The 16,662-nt window shown below is 46.9% G+C and overlaps 1 long non-coding RNA gene across 1 annotated transcript in view; it reads right to left on the bottom strand.

The window, feature by feature from the left end:
• Positions 1 to 7,826, bottom strand: part of LOC115936809 (uncharacterized) — a 16,883-nt gene extending 9,057 nt beyond the window's left edge. The window contains exons 1-2 of the long non-coding RNA XR_004072202.2: positions 6,275 to 7,826; positions 4,913 to 5,071 (exon numbers count right to left, since the gene is read on the bottom strand). This is a non-coding gene — a long non-coding RNA (uncharacterized LOC115936809). The remainder of the gene's footprint in view (positions 1 to 4,912; positions 5,072 to 6,274) is intronic.
• Positions 7,827 to 16,662: the final 8,836 nt, after the last annotated feature.

The raw sequence follows: 16,662 nt of genomic DNA, 5'->3' as shown, positions 1-16,662 counted from the left end.
AACAAATAACACATTATATGTTTAAAAAAAATGAAGAAGATAGCAGGAAGGGAAGAATGAAGGGGGCGGAAATCGGAGTGGGAGACGAACCAGAGAGATTATGGACTCTGAGAAACAAACTGAGGGTTCTAGAGGGGAGGGGGGTGGGGGGATGGGTTAGCCTGGTGATGGGTATTAAAGAGGGCACGTACTACATGGAGCACTGGGTGTTATATGCAAACAATGAATCATGGAACACTACATCAAAAACTAATGATGTAATGTATGGTGATTAACATAACATAAAAAAAGTAATGAAATCTTGCCATTTGCAACATGGATGGATCGAGAGAGTATAATGCTAAGTGAAGTAAGTCAGGGAAAGACAAATACCACACAATTTCACTCATTTGTGGAATTTCAGAAACAAAACAAAGGAAAAAAGACAAATGAAAAAACAGATTCTTAACTATAGAGAACAGACTGATGGCTAGTTACCAGAGGGGAGCGGGGCTGAAAAGCACACTTATCTTGATGAGCACGGAGTCATATATAGAATTGTTGAATCACTGTATTGTACACCTGAAAATTATGTAACAGAATATGTCAACTATACTGGAATTAAATAAAAATAGAAATCATCTAGAGAAGTGATTTTGGAAACATGGATGGATTCCAGATTCATTGGCTACAAACATTTTTCCATCTCAGTTTGTTCAAAGAAAAGTTCTCAAAAAAGAGAGTTTGATTGCATGAGAAGGATAAACTTCTCAAATCTCCACAGAAGGAAGGATCCTACCTGTTTTGTTCACTGTGGTGTTTTAAGCACCTAGCACGGTAAGCCCAGAGCATGGATACTCTGAGTATCTAGTGAATGAACAAAAGAATGAGGCTGTATTTCTTAATTAACATATGGTCATGATGAGGTCATCTATCCAAAATGCTGTCTTTATATCCAATATTTAATAAAATTTTGCAAAACATGGGTTACTGTAAATAGTGATTTTTCCCCCCTTCAATAATGACATTTCTGGGCCTTTTTCATGAAAAGATTGGTTGGGATTTTTTTCTTGTGGATTTATTTGTCCTGCCACATGTCACCTTTTGTTCAGAGAATAGCAGTGGTTGGTTCAAGTTCATCAGATTAATGGTTTTCAGGGTTTTTTTTCCTTTCATTTAAGCGAACCCATTAAAAAAAACCCCTGCATATTAAACCCCAATATATAAAAGAAAACTAAAACCTGGGGGGTTGGGAAGGCTCCTGTAGCTGCAATGGGAATGAAGTTCTGTTTCAGCAGTGCCCCTGACCCTATCCCCCCAGCCAACCCCTGCAGTTGCTCCAGGGGAGGTCTCCCCTCCAAGGCCAAGCCTCTGGTGGAAGCAGCCAGGCCTTTGGTAGGGTTGGCTTGAGGCCTTGCTAACCAGGGTGCCCAACGTTGAGTTCTAGACCAGCTCTCTGAGAGTGAGATCCCAACCAAGAATGATTCACACCTCACCTGGTCTTGAAAGTCCCAACGGAGACTACAAGGAGGTATGGCTGGCTGGAGGTCAAGGGTTGGAGACTCCTGACCCTGTGCATTCATATTTAGTGGGCGTTCTCCACTGTTCTGCCTGGGAGCTGCATGTTGCCTGACCTCTGATGCCCAGTGCTGGCCTTAGAGCCAAGAGACCCAGGTGATCTCTAGCCTCAGATCTGCTACCAATTCGCAGTGTTATTGCTGGAGATCTTTCCTGCATGGGAGCTCCATCTCCTCACCCGCCGGATGGGGAAGGGGCCTTATTGACCACGGAGAGAGGTCCCTTCAAGTTCAGACACATAGGGGCAGAGTCCAAAGTTCCATCTCAGCACCCAGCACAGAACATGTAAGGTGTCAGCTGCTTCCAAGAAGCTATTCTCAAAATAGATTTTTAATGTTCCTGTCTGCATTAGTCAGGGTTCTATCACTGGCAAGTCATACTAAGCCAACTCCTTAAAGAAGTTTACTCAGAAGAACAATCTATTGGTTCATGAAACTGCAGAAGACACAAAGTACAAAGTAAGCTCCAAGTACAAGAACGAGGGTGCTCTAGGGGGTTCTGGAACTGGAGTCTAGATACCCATGGTCCCCTCTTTCTCTGATTCTGTGGGCCCCAGCTTGAGTCTATTCTCCCCTACAGATGGTGGGTACCTCGTGAGAGAGAAAGAAGGCCCCCAGGAGTCCCTGCTGCTTGTCCTTCAAACTGTGTAACACAGAAGAAACATCAATGTCCTTGATCCTCACTGCCCAAAGAGATGGCTCTCACAGGCAAGCTGGAGTCCCATACCTAGCCCTGGACCTATCACCGGGGCCGGCGCACACAGTGCTGTCACTGGCTGAGTCTGGATCATAGGCCCACCTCTGTGGCCAGGGGACTGGATAAGAAACTGTGATTGGCAGCCCCATCCCGATCACAGGATCTGAGTGGAAGAGGAGCATTTCCTCCAAAGGGAATGGATGATGCTAAACACACAAACACAGATGTCCATCCACTTGCCACCACCAACCCCAGACTCAGGTGGCGTCTCGGCCTGCCAGTCCGATTCGCTTCTGCTCCTCAAGTGCCCCAACTGCCTCCACCTGCCCCCACCCAGCTCCTCGATAATTCCTTAAGGAGAAGGGTTCTGGGCCTGTCTTGAGCAAATCACTCTAAATAAGTATCCTATGGATGATGCAGAAGATTTCAGCCTCACTTAATCAGTCGTGGAGTATTTGTGCTTACGGGACCACAGGATAGATTTCTCCTTCTCTCCCTGTCGTGGGGCACACAGCTCATGAAAAAGGCCCCTGTGACTGCCCTCCCCTAATTACAGTGGATGAGGCTAACCCGCCGAAGCATCGTCCACGTTTCTAGGTTAGCATCCTCCTGAGGTCCTCCCAGTCTCCCCTCTGAGCCCCCTGCCACCATGCTTGTCTGTGAGGAGGTGGTCGTGCCTTGCTGAGTTGGTGTGTTTGCTTCTAAGAAGGGAGCTGATGAGGAAAGAACTGGTTAGCCCCCTGGTAGAAAGCATGGAGAACAGACAGGCTGGTGGGCATCACTGTAGATTGGCGGGACTCTGGAGAAATAGGGGGAATGCTTTTTCAAATCACAAATCAAGACTGAACCCTTTACTAGGAATCTTCCAGGGCCTCTGACCAAAAGAAGGACCCCTCCTCCAACTTCAGAGTCAGATCATCCTGTGTCCAAACACTGGTTTCATGATGGATCAGCTGAGTCACGTATGGGTCAAATTCCCTAACCTCTCAGGGCCTCAGCCTACCCATCTGTCTGTTGGGGATGATGGTTCCTTACAAAGCTGCTGGGAGAATATTAGAAGGACAGTGCACATATGAAATACACAGCCCCCCGTCCGCACACAGGAGGAGCTCGGTAAACGTCAGCTCCCCTGCCTTCACACCCCAGAAGTAAAAGCTCCTCAAAGGCCGGGCAAGGTCTCTATTTTCAGCACACACTAAAGGGCCTGACACAGAACGCAGTGTTGCCAGTGTTCAGTGAATGATTCTCTAATCCCATAATTTCTCCAGGGGCGCTGCACTGACTCTGCTCTCCACAATCATTCTGTTTGAGACTCGATGACTTCCTTAAGTCTCTATTCATGACAAGGTGCAACTTACCACCATGACTTCTGATATCCAAGGGAGATTTTCTCCAACACCCTGAACTGCGGGACACCCGGCACTGCCCCCAATCTCTCTGGAGATTCTTGGGGAGACTCAAGCTCAGCTACAACCCTGGGCTCCACATACGCTGAACTGGTTCATCTTACAGATCACCCTTCTATTCTACAGGGGTTTTCTTCCCCCTTCTTCCTGTGCCATACCATACCCCCACCCCACAATAAGCACCCGAACGCACCACCCCCCCAAATGCTACTGCCAAGATATGCAGACAGAAGAGGTTACCAGCACTGGTCAGGGAAGGGAAGGGATCCATGTGGAATGTAGTATTAGATACCCCCATTCTCAAAAGCCCCAGAAATCTCCCCTCCACCACTGGACCGGCCATGCAGTCTCCATTCCCAGTCTTCTCTCTCCTTCTGCCCACTCTCCTCTGCCCAGAAGCACGGCGATCCCGCTGCCTCTCTGCCGACCAGTCCCTCAGCGCCCCACATTCCACACCTAATGAAAACTATAAAGGGAGGTTCTCTCATAAGAGGCGCCCTAGAGCCAGCTGTGCAGGCAACATCCACAAACTACTTCCCCACCCTGATTAGTCTGACGGAACTACTCCCTGGCTGCCAAGTGGTGGCTGAGCACCTTGGCTTCATTCCTTAGATAATGCTTGTTATTTTATTATTTTTTTTTTTTTGGTAAAACCTTTGGGGTCTCCCCTCACCACCACAGGAATGATTCCAGCATCTCCAACCCCCGCCATGGGCACCTGCTGGTTTAATTGGGGATGAACGCTGGGCAGGTAGGTTTCAAGTGTCCAAAGACAAACTTGGATCAACTTCAGCATTGAAAATCGTTCCAAACAAAGAACACACACACTCTAGGGTTGGGTTCAATGAAGTACAGTTCTTCCTGCCAACTTTTGTTTTCCAACCTGGTCTATTCATGGTCTGTATCAGCAGACACTGACATAGTCTTTGTCATCAGAGCGTCTAGGATTTGTTCATCTGATATGGGTATTGGTCCAAACTTAGCTTCCAAGATGGGAAACAGCAGAAGGAACATCCTGGGACATAAAGGACATAGAACTCTCCCTAACTGTACCCTACCTTCAAGTCTGACCTTTATCCAGAAACCTAATCGTTACATCTCTCAGTGCATTAGTCAGGGTTCACCAGAGAAAGAGGACCAGAGGAGACATATAAACATATATATATATGATTATAAATTAACTTATAAGATTAACAGAAATAGGATTTACTATTATTATAAATTAGATTTATTATTATAAAGAACTGGCTTACCTGATTATGGAGCCTAAGTCCCAAAATCCGCAGTCACGCCAGCTGGAGACCCAGGAGTCCTGACGATGTAAGTTCTAGTCCAAGTGCAAAGGCCTGAGAACCAGGAGAGCCAGTGGTGTGGTCCCAGTCCAAAAAAAGAACTGATGTTTTGGTTGGCATCTGAAGAAAGGAAAAGACCGATATCCCAGCTCAAGACAGTCAGGCGGGAAGTATTCCTCCTTGCTAGCCCGAGGGTCAGTCTTTCTATTCTATTCAGACTTTCAACTGATTGGATGAGGCCCACCCACAACAGGGAAGTTAATCTGCTTTACTCAGTCTACGGATTCAAACACTCATCTTCCTCCCAAACACCCTCACAGAGCTACCCGGAGTACTGTTTACCCAAATATCAGGGCCCAGTCAAGTTGGCAAGTAAAATTAACCAAAACTCTCAGTTTCTCTTCCTTTGTAAGGAGCATAATACCAGCCACAGAGAGGCAATCCTGATGCAAACTGAAAAAGACTACTACGGGCTTACATTCCGACCCTCTGACTTACTGGTATTGTGACTTTAAACCAGCCACTCAACCTTGTAATACCGTGTTTCCATTTGTTAAAACAAAACAAAACACAAGAATAAGAAGGGGAGAATCTCACCTGCCTTACCATTAGTGAGGGGTTCACCTAAGATGAAACCATGGCTCTCCACAACAGCCACACAATGGAGTTACCTGGGCAGGTTTTTTAGATGCTCATATCCATGCCACGCTCCAAACCAATGAAATCAGAAATCTGGAGACAGAACTCAGGCACTGGTTTTTTAAAGATCCCAGGTCATTCCAATGTGCAGTCAAGGTTGAGAACCACTGGATTCAGCAGATGTGAAACCTTTCCCCCATGTTAGGGGTTTTCATGATTGCCCTATGCTTCCATCAGCCCTTCATGAGGGAAGCAGCAAGCTGGCTTGAGACCCCAGATGGTACCCATATACAACAGTGCCCCACACTGCTAAAATCAGAGCCACGAGGATAAAAGTGAGACCCAAGATATTAACAGAAAGCATTTCAATGTTCCAAATCAACTCAATTTTCCTTAAAAGGTGATCCTTAGAATTGTGTATCCTCCTAAGACCTGGGAAGAAGAGTATAAACACATCATCTGGTCTATTAGCCTGCTTCCAGCCAAAGCTGGATTTCATGAGGTCTCTGGGGTGGGGATGGGGACTCTGTCACCCGCCACCACCCAACCCCACCTTTCTTCTGGATCCTCCCAGGCAGCTTGGCTGGCTTCCCTCTGGCCCTTGCTCCTGCTACACAACCCCTCTGCCCAAACCTGAGGGACCCCCCAGCTCTGTTCCAGAGCCAAAGCTAACAGAGAACTTACGTAAGCTTGGAATGCTTCTGTATCCCACGGACGCCTTCTTGACTGTCTTCTACTGGCATCTCCTCTATCACACTGGGCCAATGAAGAGAGAGTGAGGCCAGCACACAGTAGGGAAGCCCACGACCAGGCCAACACTGCCCTGCGACCGGCCTCAGGCTGCGCGGCTGGCCGCAGTGCCTTCCCAGCTATTAAGCTTGTCAGGGAATAGGATCACGTGTTCTAGACCCGCCCTCCACGAAGCACAGCATCGGCATCACCTGGGAGCTGGTTAGGAAAACAGCACCTCAGCCTCCACCCCAGACCTACTCAATCAGCATCCTCATTTTAACAAAACCCCCAGGTGATTTGCAGGCCCGCAATGTGAGAGAAGTACCAGTCTATACCTTTTATGTCTAGAACAGATCACTGATTCATTCAAATAAAGAAATGGTTACCAAGCACTAGGCAAGGTACGACGGTAGCGTCTAGGAATATAGCTGTGAATGGAAAGCAGTCCCGATCCTCAAGGAACTCACAGGGAGCGGTGGGGAGGGACAGATGGTGACAAGAGTCTGCCAGGTGCTCTGTCAGGGGTAAGTGCAGGAGGCTGGGAGTGTGGACAAGGGGCACCATGGTGGTTTTAAAATGTGTCCACAAATGCTTGGATATTCCTTCTTTCATGAGGTAGAGCTTAATTGTCTTTCCCTTAAGTGTGAGCTGGTTTTTAACGAATCACTTCTAACAGAATATGATAGAAGCCACAGTCTCTGACTTCAGAGCCTGGGCCATCATCTTAGCCTCGTCAGGCTGGTGTAACAGAATACCCCGGGGGGCCTTATAAACAACACACACTTCTTTCTCACCCAGTTCTAGAGCCTGACAGTCTGAGTGCCAGTGCACGCAGGGGCTGGTGAGGACCATCTTCTGGGTTGCAGACTATCATCATCCTCTTGTATCCCCACAGGGCAGAAAGAGGGAGAGAGAGCTTTGGGAGCCCCTTTTTTAAAGGCACTGCTCCCATTCAAAAGGACTCCACCCTCATGACCTCATCACCTCCCAAATGCTCCACCTGATGCTGTCACCTTGGGGATTAGGATTTCAACATATAAATTTTGGAGGAGGGGTGGGGGGGACACAAACAGTCAGTCCATTGTAGACATAAAAAGCATTGTAGCTTCCTGCTCTCTCTCTCTCGGCCCATCACTCTGGGAGAAGCTGGCCGCCATGTTGTAAGGACACTGCAAGTCCTGTGAAGCAGCCCACAGGGTGATGGACTGAGGCCTCCTGCCAATGGCCATGGGGCTGAGCTATTTCGAAAGGGAGCACCTCGCCCCGGTCAAGCTCTCAGATGACTGAAGCCCCAGGCAACATCATGACTACTCACAAGACACCCTGATCCAGAACCACGCAGCTAAGCCACCCCTGAATTCCTGACCCATAGAAACCATGAGATCTAGGGGCGCCTGGGTGGCTCAGTTGGTTAAGCGACTGCCTTCAGCTCAGGTCATGATCCTGGAGTCCCGGGATCGAGTCCCGCATTGGGCTCCCTGCTCGGCAGGGAGTCTGCTTCTCCCTCTGACCCTCCCCCCTCTCATGCTCACTCTCTCTCTCATTCTCTCTCTCTCAAATAAATAAATAAAATCTTTAAAAAATAAAAAAAAAAGAAACCATGAGATCTAAATACTCATTGCTAGAGAATGCTAAGTTTGGGGGTAATTTGTTAAGCAGCAATGGAGAAATAATACAGGCACCCAATGGCATCCTGAAAAGCCAGGGAAGGCCCCTAAAATAATCTCTAAGTATCTCAAAGCTAAAGCCTGAACGATGAGTGGGAGTTAGGTGCTATGGGCAGAGGAATGTTCCAGAGAGTGCCGTAGCACATGCAAAGGCCTGCTAGGGAGGGTGTGGCAACTCTGCAAGGACTGCAGGTGATCCCGATGGCCAAGGGGAACAGTGACAGATGACACTCGAGGGGCTGGCAGGAGCCATGTGATGCGGGGCCTCATGCACCATGGAGAGGTGCCTCAGCTACCTTGAGGACCATGTGGGAGAGTCATCAGCACAAGAGTGACCTGGTCAGATTCTGGCTTTATAACATTTCTCCTGACATCTTGGGAAGAACGGGTTGGAAGGGAAGCAAGGTGGGAGGTGGGGAAAGCAGAGAGCAGGCTACTGCAGCAGTCCAGGCGAGGAATTACAGCAACGTGGACTAAGGTGAGGCCTCCATGGACAGGACATGCTAATCACTGCCTGGAGACACACCTGCACATGTGATCAGAGCCTTTTCTGTGTGCACGCATATGTGCATATATGCTCAGCACGGGCTGGCTGGGAGCACACCACCTCAGGTAGGGTTTAGAGGTGGAAGGTAAGGTCATGAAAGAGCGATTATGTATCGGGACACTGGCCAGCACCCCCTCCCACCCCAGAAACCAAGCTTACAAAGCAATGGAGATTTGGATCCTAGAGGCAGCTCTGAGAGAAACTGAGTCCAAGAGTCCCTCATTTGGGAGGTGAGGATGGTAAAGGCTCCTCCCTTGCCCCTCACTCTCAAAAGAGGACTCTTTCTCTGTCCAGAACAGTCCAATCTGTAGAGACAGAGAGAAGGTCACTGGCGCCTAGGGCTGGAGGTGGGGTGTAGGGTATAGGATGGTGATAGCTAAAGCTTATAGTTTCTTTTTGGGGTGATGAAATGTTCTAAAATTGTCTGTGGTGGTAACTGCACATATATGTGAATATACTAAAAACCAATTAACTGTACACTTTCAATGGCTGATTTCTGTAGTGTGTGAATTATATCTCAATAAGGCTGTTTTTTAAAAAGATGACCTTTTCCGTGGGATCAAGCCCTGCATCAGGCTCCACGCTCAGCACTGAGTCTGCTTGTCCCTCTCCCTCTGCTCTCCCCGCTCGCTTGCATGCTCTCTCTCACATAAATAGAATCTTTTTTTTTTAAGATTTTTTTTTTTTATTTGACAGAGAGACATAGTGAGAGAAGGAACACAAGCAGGGGGAGTGGGAGAGGGCGAAGCAGGCTTCCCGCTGAGCAGGGAGCCCGATGCGGGGCTCGATCCCAGGACCCTGGGATCATGACCTGAGCTGAAGGCAGATGCTTAATGACTGAGCCACCCAGGTGCCCCAATAAATAGAATCTTTAAAAAGATGACCTTTTCTCATACTTCATAGAGAATATGGAAGCACTAGATAGAATTGCTGCTTGACGTTCTATCATGTATTCATTTGGTGATTGTTTCCCTACCTCAGATAGAAGGCAAGCTTCATGAGGACAGAAATTTTGTTTATTCATCACTGGTTCTCCAGAGCCCAAAACAGCCTGACACATAGCAGGTGCTAATTTACAAAGATTCAATGAGTAAGTGAATGAACATCTTGACCAAATCCTCAAGCTCACCAGCATCTGAAGCAAACCCTCCTCTTGTTCTAATGCAAGAAGTGTCCCTCCACTTTTCAAAGGTCTGTTTGTGTGTGGTGGGGGGGAGGGGGGAGATACTGTCTTCCCTAAGAGCAGCTTGGAAGAAGCTACCACAAGTAGCATATGATATGAGCATCCCTGCAGAATCCTGATTCCCAACAGCCATGGATCCAACCATCACACCAGTGGGCTCCTCTTCCATTTGACACCATCCCTTGTAGACTAGTTGAGTCAGCACCAATGAACACTCACTAATCCAATTTTCATGAAATTGGACAAGCAAACACAGAAGTTCACAGAGCAGAACAAATTACCGGAAACCAGAGTGAAATGCCTCTTCTGGCTTCTGAGTCTGCTAAGATGGAAGGGGCCCCTCCAGTGGGAATTGGAAAGCAGGTAGCTGTTCAGGGTCACCTTGCATGCAGACTGCTGGCAGACCATTGTCAGAGGCTTGAGAAATGGGATGTCATGTAATACGAACAGGCCCTTTCACGCTTACGTGGCGCCAGAGTTCAGTGAATGAATCATAACACCCCTTCAGGCCAGAGAATTCCTGATGCCTGCCTGCCCCCACGCATCCTCCCATTCAACCTTGGGATCTGGGCAGGAATGGAATCTTCCATCCGATGGGTGAGGATACGAAGGCAAAGGTATTGGCCACCTCTCTCTTAGGCCCCAAGTTAGTAAAGGAGCCCTTGCAGTAAACTGCCCCAAGAATTTGGGGAGTCAGACCCAAATCTGAGTACTAGTTCGGCCAATTACTCTCTGACCTTAGACTTATTAGCCATCTCCAAGCCTCAGTTTACCCATGTAGAAAGTAAGCAGCATCTGCAAATTAACTTCATGTTAAACGAGATAATGCAGACAAAGCCTTTCTCACAGGGCCTGGCAAAAGTATCTTGCAAAAAATGTTAGCTTAAGAAGAAACCATCCAGGCCCTTTCTATCATGTTGTGTAAAAAACTCCAACACACCATGTTCTACTGATAGATAACCATCCCAAACCTTCCTTTCCTTTCCTTAATGACTCCTGAGTGAACCTCAGCTCAGATAATAAAATTTGCATTGAGGGGCGCCTGGGTGGCTCAGATGGTTACGCGTCTGCCTTCGGCTCAGGTCATGATCCCAGGGTCCTGGGATCGAGCCCCACATCGGGCTCCTGGCTCAGCAAGGAGCCTGCTTCTCCCTCTCCCTCTGCCTCTCTCCCTGCTCATGCTCTCTCTCTCTGCATGTCTCAGATGAATAAATAAAATCTTTAAAAAAAAATCTGCATTGAATCCATAATGCATGTATCCATTCAATCGGTGCAGCTTTGTTGAGCACCTACTGTATGCCAGGCCCTGAGCAAGGTGCTCATGGTACCAAAATAAAAGGCCCTATGCCTACCTTCAAGGGCTTTGTAATATAGGATAATATAGGATGAAGGTGCACACAGAAAGAGGTAAGAGAATGTCAAGTAATATAATTTCCTGATACTCTGACCTGCCCTCATGCCTCATGGATTGCAAATTCCCTAGTCTGCCCCATCCTGAACCTGTCCCCCATGGCTCCAGAAAAGCTCATGTTGGCCCAATCCTCCAAAACTGGGGCTTCTTGAGAACGGAGGGGTGGCTGAGTCTTCCAACTAATACTTACTTAGCACCTCTGAGTGCTGTGAGTCAGGCACAGTTCAAAACACTGGGCTGAAAACGGTAATAAAACAGACATGGCCGCATTCCTTGTGGAGCTTCGAGTCTGCTGTGGAGGACAGCTGCTAATATAATAAGCGTGTAAATAAATGAAAATCAGCCACTAGGAAGCAGTGAGCGAGAGTATATAATGCAATAAGCATGTATAATAAGAGGACGGGAGCTCGTCATGAGATGATAATGATGAAGCTCAGAAGAGATGTACTGACATGAAGGAAGGGAAGGGTAGAGCCTCTAGGGTGAAGCAAAGCCCATGATGGGAAGAGTCCTGCATGTATGGGAGGCAGCTGGACCACAGAGATGGGGGGTCAGAGGAGATGAGGTCGGAGTGGTGGGTAGAAGCCCAACTGTGACAGACTCAGGGGCCTTGTTGGGATTCTCATCCTCAGAACCATGGGACACCAGAGAAGATCCAGAAGAACTGGGGGCCTGGAAGGGGAGATGTGACACAATCATATTTGGTGTGCATTTGCTAGAAGGGCTGGTAAGGCAGGCATGGAGTGAGCACAGGGAGAGTGGGCTGGTGTTGCTGTTGGGGTGGATGGCGGATCACGCACAACCTTGCAGGCCAGTTTGAATTCTGGTCTAAGTTCAATGGGAAGACATTGGTCTCTGCTCTGGAGACGATAAACTGAAGGGGGCAAGAGTAGGTGGAAGGTGAACAGTTACTATTGTGATAGTCCAGATAGGATCAGATGAGAGCCTGACCAGGATGGGGGGAAGGAACAAAAGAGGATGCGGGGGAATGGAGAGAAATAGTAAGATTCAAGAGCTACTTAAGACACCACAGGGTTCCCAGACAAACTTCCTGTGACTCCAATGTCCCTGGGAGTGAACATATCTGGGGCAGGGAGGAAAGAGGCAAGGTGAGTCATCTTGCTGGTATTTAGGAACTGACCCTGCAAGGTGCTTGGGAACCAAAATGGTGGCTCTCATCTCAACCTGATACCGTATCAGGCATAGTTCCTTTTAATCAAGCTGGGGGATCCAGCACCTTGGCTGATCTCAAAAGAATTCCTTAGAGAGAAGACTTTGTTCTGCTCTTATCCCCACTGAGGAATCTTGGGTGGAATTTTGTATAGTGAGGACACATTCCAAAGGCACTAAGCCTGAGTCTGCATTCCAGGTTAGCAAAGGCTTCTCTGTCAGAACTACTTCTTCCGTAAGGCTCGGAGATGTTTTCTAAATAAGCCACACTTCTCAGAGGTGATGGAAAGAGTTCCGGTGGGGTAAGGTTCTATTTCTAATTTCAAGAATTCCCCAAGTCCCTCCCTGCTTTCCAGCATAAGAAAACAGATCTCCAGGGAACGAAATGTCTGGAAATGCTGCTATTGCTACAAAAATGTAAAGCCCTGGGTTCATTTCCTTTCTGGTGAAATGTGGTGGGTGAATTTCCCTTCCTGAGGACCGTGTTCCTATAAACTAGGGATTCTCACCTGGGGGCAATTCTGTCCCCTTCCCCCCAAGGGGACATTTGACAATGTCTAGAGACACGGGGGTGTCACATGGGGGTGCTACAGCAATCTAGGGAGAAGCCAGGGGTGTGGTTCCATAGCCTACAATTCAAATGGCAACCCATTCCACACATACACACAACCAAGGATTATATGGCCCCAAAACGGCAGTAGCGCCCAAGTTAAGAAACTTCATTATAAACCTTGTCTATATCTGCTTTTATCATAGCTCTTGTTATACCAAATACAGGGATCATGTTACTGTTGTCCTCCTCCTTCAGAAAAATGTCAGATGGATGGATGGATGGATGGATGGATGGATGGATAGGTGATTAAGAATTAGTCACTGAATGAATAGGTGAACGAAGAATGACTAACTGGAATTAACAAGTTATTGGTTAAACAGCTAACGTGTACATTTACAATCTCTGTACACCACACACACACACACACACACACACACTTGCTATTAGAACATAATCTCCATGAGGGCAGGGATTTTGTCTGTTTGATTTACTTCGGTGTCTAGCACCAAACAAAGTGCCTGACACATAGGGAACCCTGACCTTGGATAGCTGTCTGTTAAAGTTCTGTTGTACTGTAATGCTCTCAGCAAACCAGTGAGGAAGGTAGTTTTTGTTCTTGTGTGACAGATGAAGAAACTAAAGCCCAGAAATGTAAGTTGTCCAAGGACATACAGCAAACAAGTGACAGAGCCCAGATTCCCATGGACCCTAAAGGACACTCTGGACTATCAAGCAGTATTACCTCATTTTAGAATGAATGAATGCAAGTCAACTCCTTCGAAGACTGTCCCAGACTTCAGGTGAAGTTCTAGAGACAGAACACAGTGAGCTGGTCTCCCACCTGTCGCCCCAGCCCCCAGGTCCTTTTCCTTCCCAGGTGAAAAAATGATTAAACAAGGATTGCTGAGCTTTGGCAAAGAAGAAAAGACCCGGTAGCCCCCAAGCTAGTTCTCTTAGAGGCTGGCTGGACCCAGAGGAATGTGCTCAAGGAATGACGGTCTTGAGTCTCTTTGTTTCAGCTTACAAACTTCAATTGGTTGCTAAGAGACTGTACAAAGGGAGGCCCATTAGAAGCCCTCAGAACCCACACGCAGTTACATAATACCAGGCCCTTCCTTTATAGAAATGCAAATAGTGCGAGTCCAATTCCTGTTGGCATCTGTGCTGCATATGATAAGGGGATTTCTTGTTGGGGCCCCCAAGAAATCCTATCTCGTGGGGGATGGGCTGTGGAGGAACCAAAGGGTCTAGGGAGGGTTCTTCCTTCCGTGCCACTTCCGAAGGACTTAAATATGAATTAACATGCAATCCAATCCCCACTCCACAATAACCGGATTTTACACAATCGGTATCCACACTAATTAATTCAATGATCCCAGTGTGTTATTTCCAGCATTGCTTTTCTGGCATTTCCAATCAATAAGCAGGGAGAGCATTTATTTTATGGCTCCAAATGTTGCAAAACCATGGTGCTTTCTAATCAGGTTGAGTAAGTACCTCTCAAATAGTACTCCCAGAACCATTTCCTAATCTGTGCTTACCAAACCTAATTCAAAAATGGGGGCCCCTAAGAATAACTAAGCAACCTCTGGATAGCCCTGTAAAACCCAAGCCAGCTTTGATTGGAGCTCCTGATTTGGACAAGAAGAGGATTCCTGCTCAGCACAGAAAGGCAGATTTTCTGATTCACTGTTCAAAAAGATAAGAGGAGTATAGCCAGGATAACTAACCCATAATCCCGGCTACCCTAACCCATAACTAATCCCATAACTAACCCAACTATCTAATTCATGGACACTGTAGTGCCTTACATTCAACATATTTTATTCCCCACATATTTACAGAGCACCTACTATGTGCTAAATTGTATTGTTAAAAACAAGGTGACAGGCTCAAAATGGACTCATTTATGCTGAAGTCCAGTTCACCAAACTGAGACTTAACTATAGTTTTAGCTCTCCCAGAAATGGAATCCTAAACCAGTCAATCAGGAAATCTGCCTGACAGACCCCTGCCATCCCCTAAAGGAAAGTGACCTTGCAATAACCAACATGCTTGTGTGCCTAGTATTACTTCCGGTTCCCACTCCCTTCTACCTGTGAAAATTAATAAAGGAGGAAACTCACCAAAATGTAGTCGGTAGGTTCAGCAGGAGGAACTCTCGTGCCCTACCACTCCTCCTCAAGTGCACATCCAACAGGAAGAAACCACCTTGCAGGTGGATACTACTTTACTATCCCAGCTGGAGGAAGAAAGGTTTCCTCCTGCCCCAGCAACAGCCCAGCCAATGAGAGACTGTCACAGCTCAGCCCAATGAGAAGCCACTATACTTCAAGCTCCCAGTTTACTCCAATGGGTTTCTTGTTTAGAACAGCCCTCACAACTTCCTCCTTTCTTATATAAAAGAGCATTCTTCTCCTTTGTTCTGAGGACTTGCCTATGTTTTTACCAGAGCTTCCTCATCCTGGATTGCAACTCTCTGCTCTTCCCTAATAAACCCATTTTTGCTGGTAAAATAATTGGCAGTTTTCGTTCTCAGGGTTATCATACCTATAAAAGTCCTTTTGTACAGCTCCTTAGAGCTCCTTTCTATCTGCTAGATTGGATGCCACCCAATTCATGAATCATTTAATAAAGCCAATAAGATCTTTATCACTTACTCAGTTGAATTTTGTTTTTCAACAGTATTCAAGGGGATGAGGGTCTAACAGTGAACCAGAAAGACAGCATCCCCATACTCTTGGAATTTACATTGTAATAGAGCAGAGGGCTAATGAGCATGTTAACAAATAACATCAGTTAATGAGAAGGGCTATGAAGATAATACAGCACAGTGATATGATAAACAGGGTGTGAGTAATGGGAAGGCTCATCACACATCTTGACTCACCCAGGACTATCCTGCTTGAAACCTGCTATCCTGGCTTACTTGTTAAAGATCTCCCTTTCACTCCTACAAGTGCTCTAGATCGGACAATAAATTGTAGGGTCACCTTGTAAGTGACCATACAGTGATGGGCTACACTAGACAAGGTAGTCAAGGAAGGCCTCTCTGAGGAGGTGACAGTTCTGCTAAGGCCTGAATAATGAAAATAAATCATGCCAGGAAGGGCATCCCAGGCTGAAAGAACCACAAGTGCAAAGTCTGGAGGGAGGAATGAGCTTGTCTTAATGGAAGAGAAAGAAGGTCAGCACAGCAGGATCATGATGAACAGAAGGTAAAGTACAAGATGAGACTGTAGAGATGGACAGGGGTCAGATCACATGGAACCACGAACACCTTAAATTTAATTTAGGATCTTAAATTTATTTCTAAGTGGCATGGAGAGCCACTGAAAGTTTTAAGCAAAGGGGTGACGTGAGTCAAAATTTTAAAAGATGACTCCAGCTTCCATGTAGAGAAGAGATTTTAAAAGGCTATGAGTCAAACAGAAGGATCAATTATGACATTATTGCCACAGCCAAGTGGTAATAGAGATAAATAAATGAGAATGGACTCAGCATGTTTTTGAGGTAAAGCTCATTGTACTTACCAATGGATTACATATACAGGGCATGAGAGAAAGAGAAGAATCCCGTTTTGACTGGAGTGACTTTTGGACTGGGTTGCATGACGCCCAAGAGTTGAGTGGAGATGAGACTCCCAGCACAGATTGAGCACAAGGCTAGCCGTGGCAATTTGTTGAGGGATTGGTATGAGCCAGGGACGGCGCTAAGCACTAAGCACTGTACACCTGAACCCCACTGAATCCTCACCACAACCCCATATGGGTAGACTCTGAGGGAGAGCAGAATTTGCCACCCCAAAC

Source organism: Leptonychotes weddellii, chromosome 5 (genome assembly GCF_054177405.1).
Source record: "Leptonychotes weddellii isolate Sample4059 chromosome 5, ASM5417740v2, whole genome shotgun sequence".
Taxonomy (NCBI): Eukaryota; Metazoa; Chordata; class Mammalia; order Carnivora; family Phocidae; genus Leptonychotes; species Leptonychotes weddellii.
This window is presented reverse-complemented; position numbering and strand designations above follow the sequence as displayed.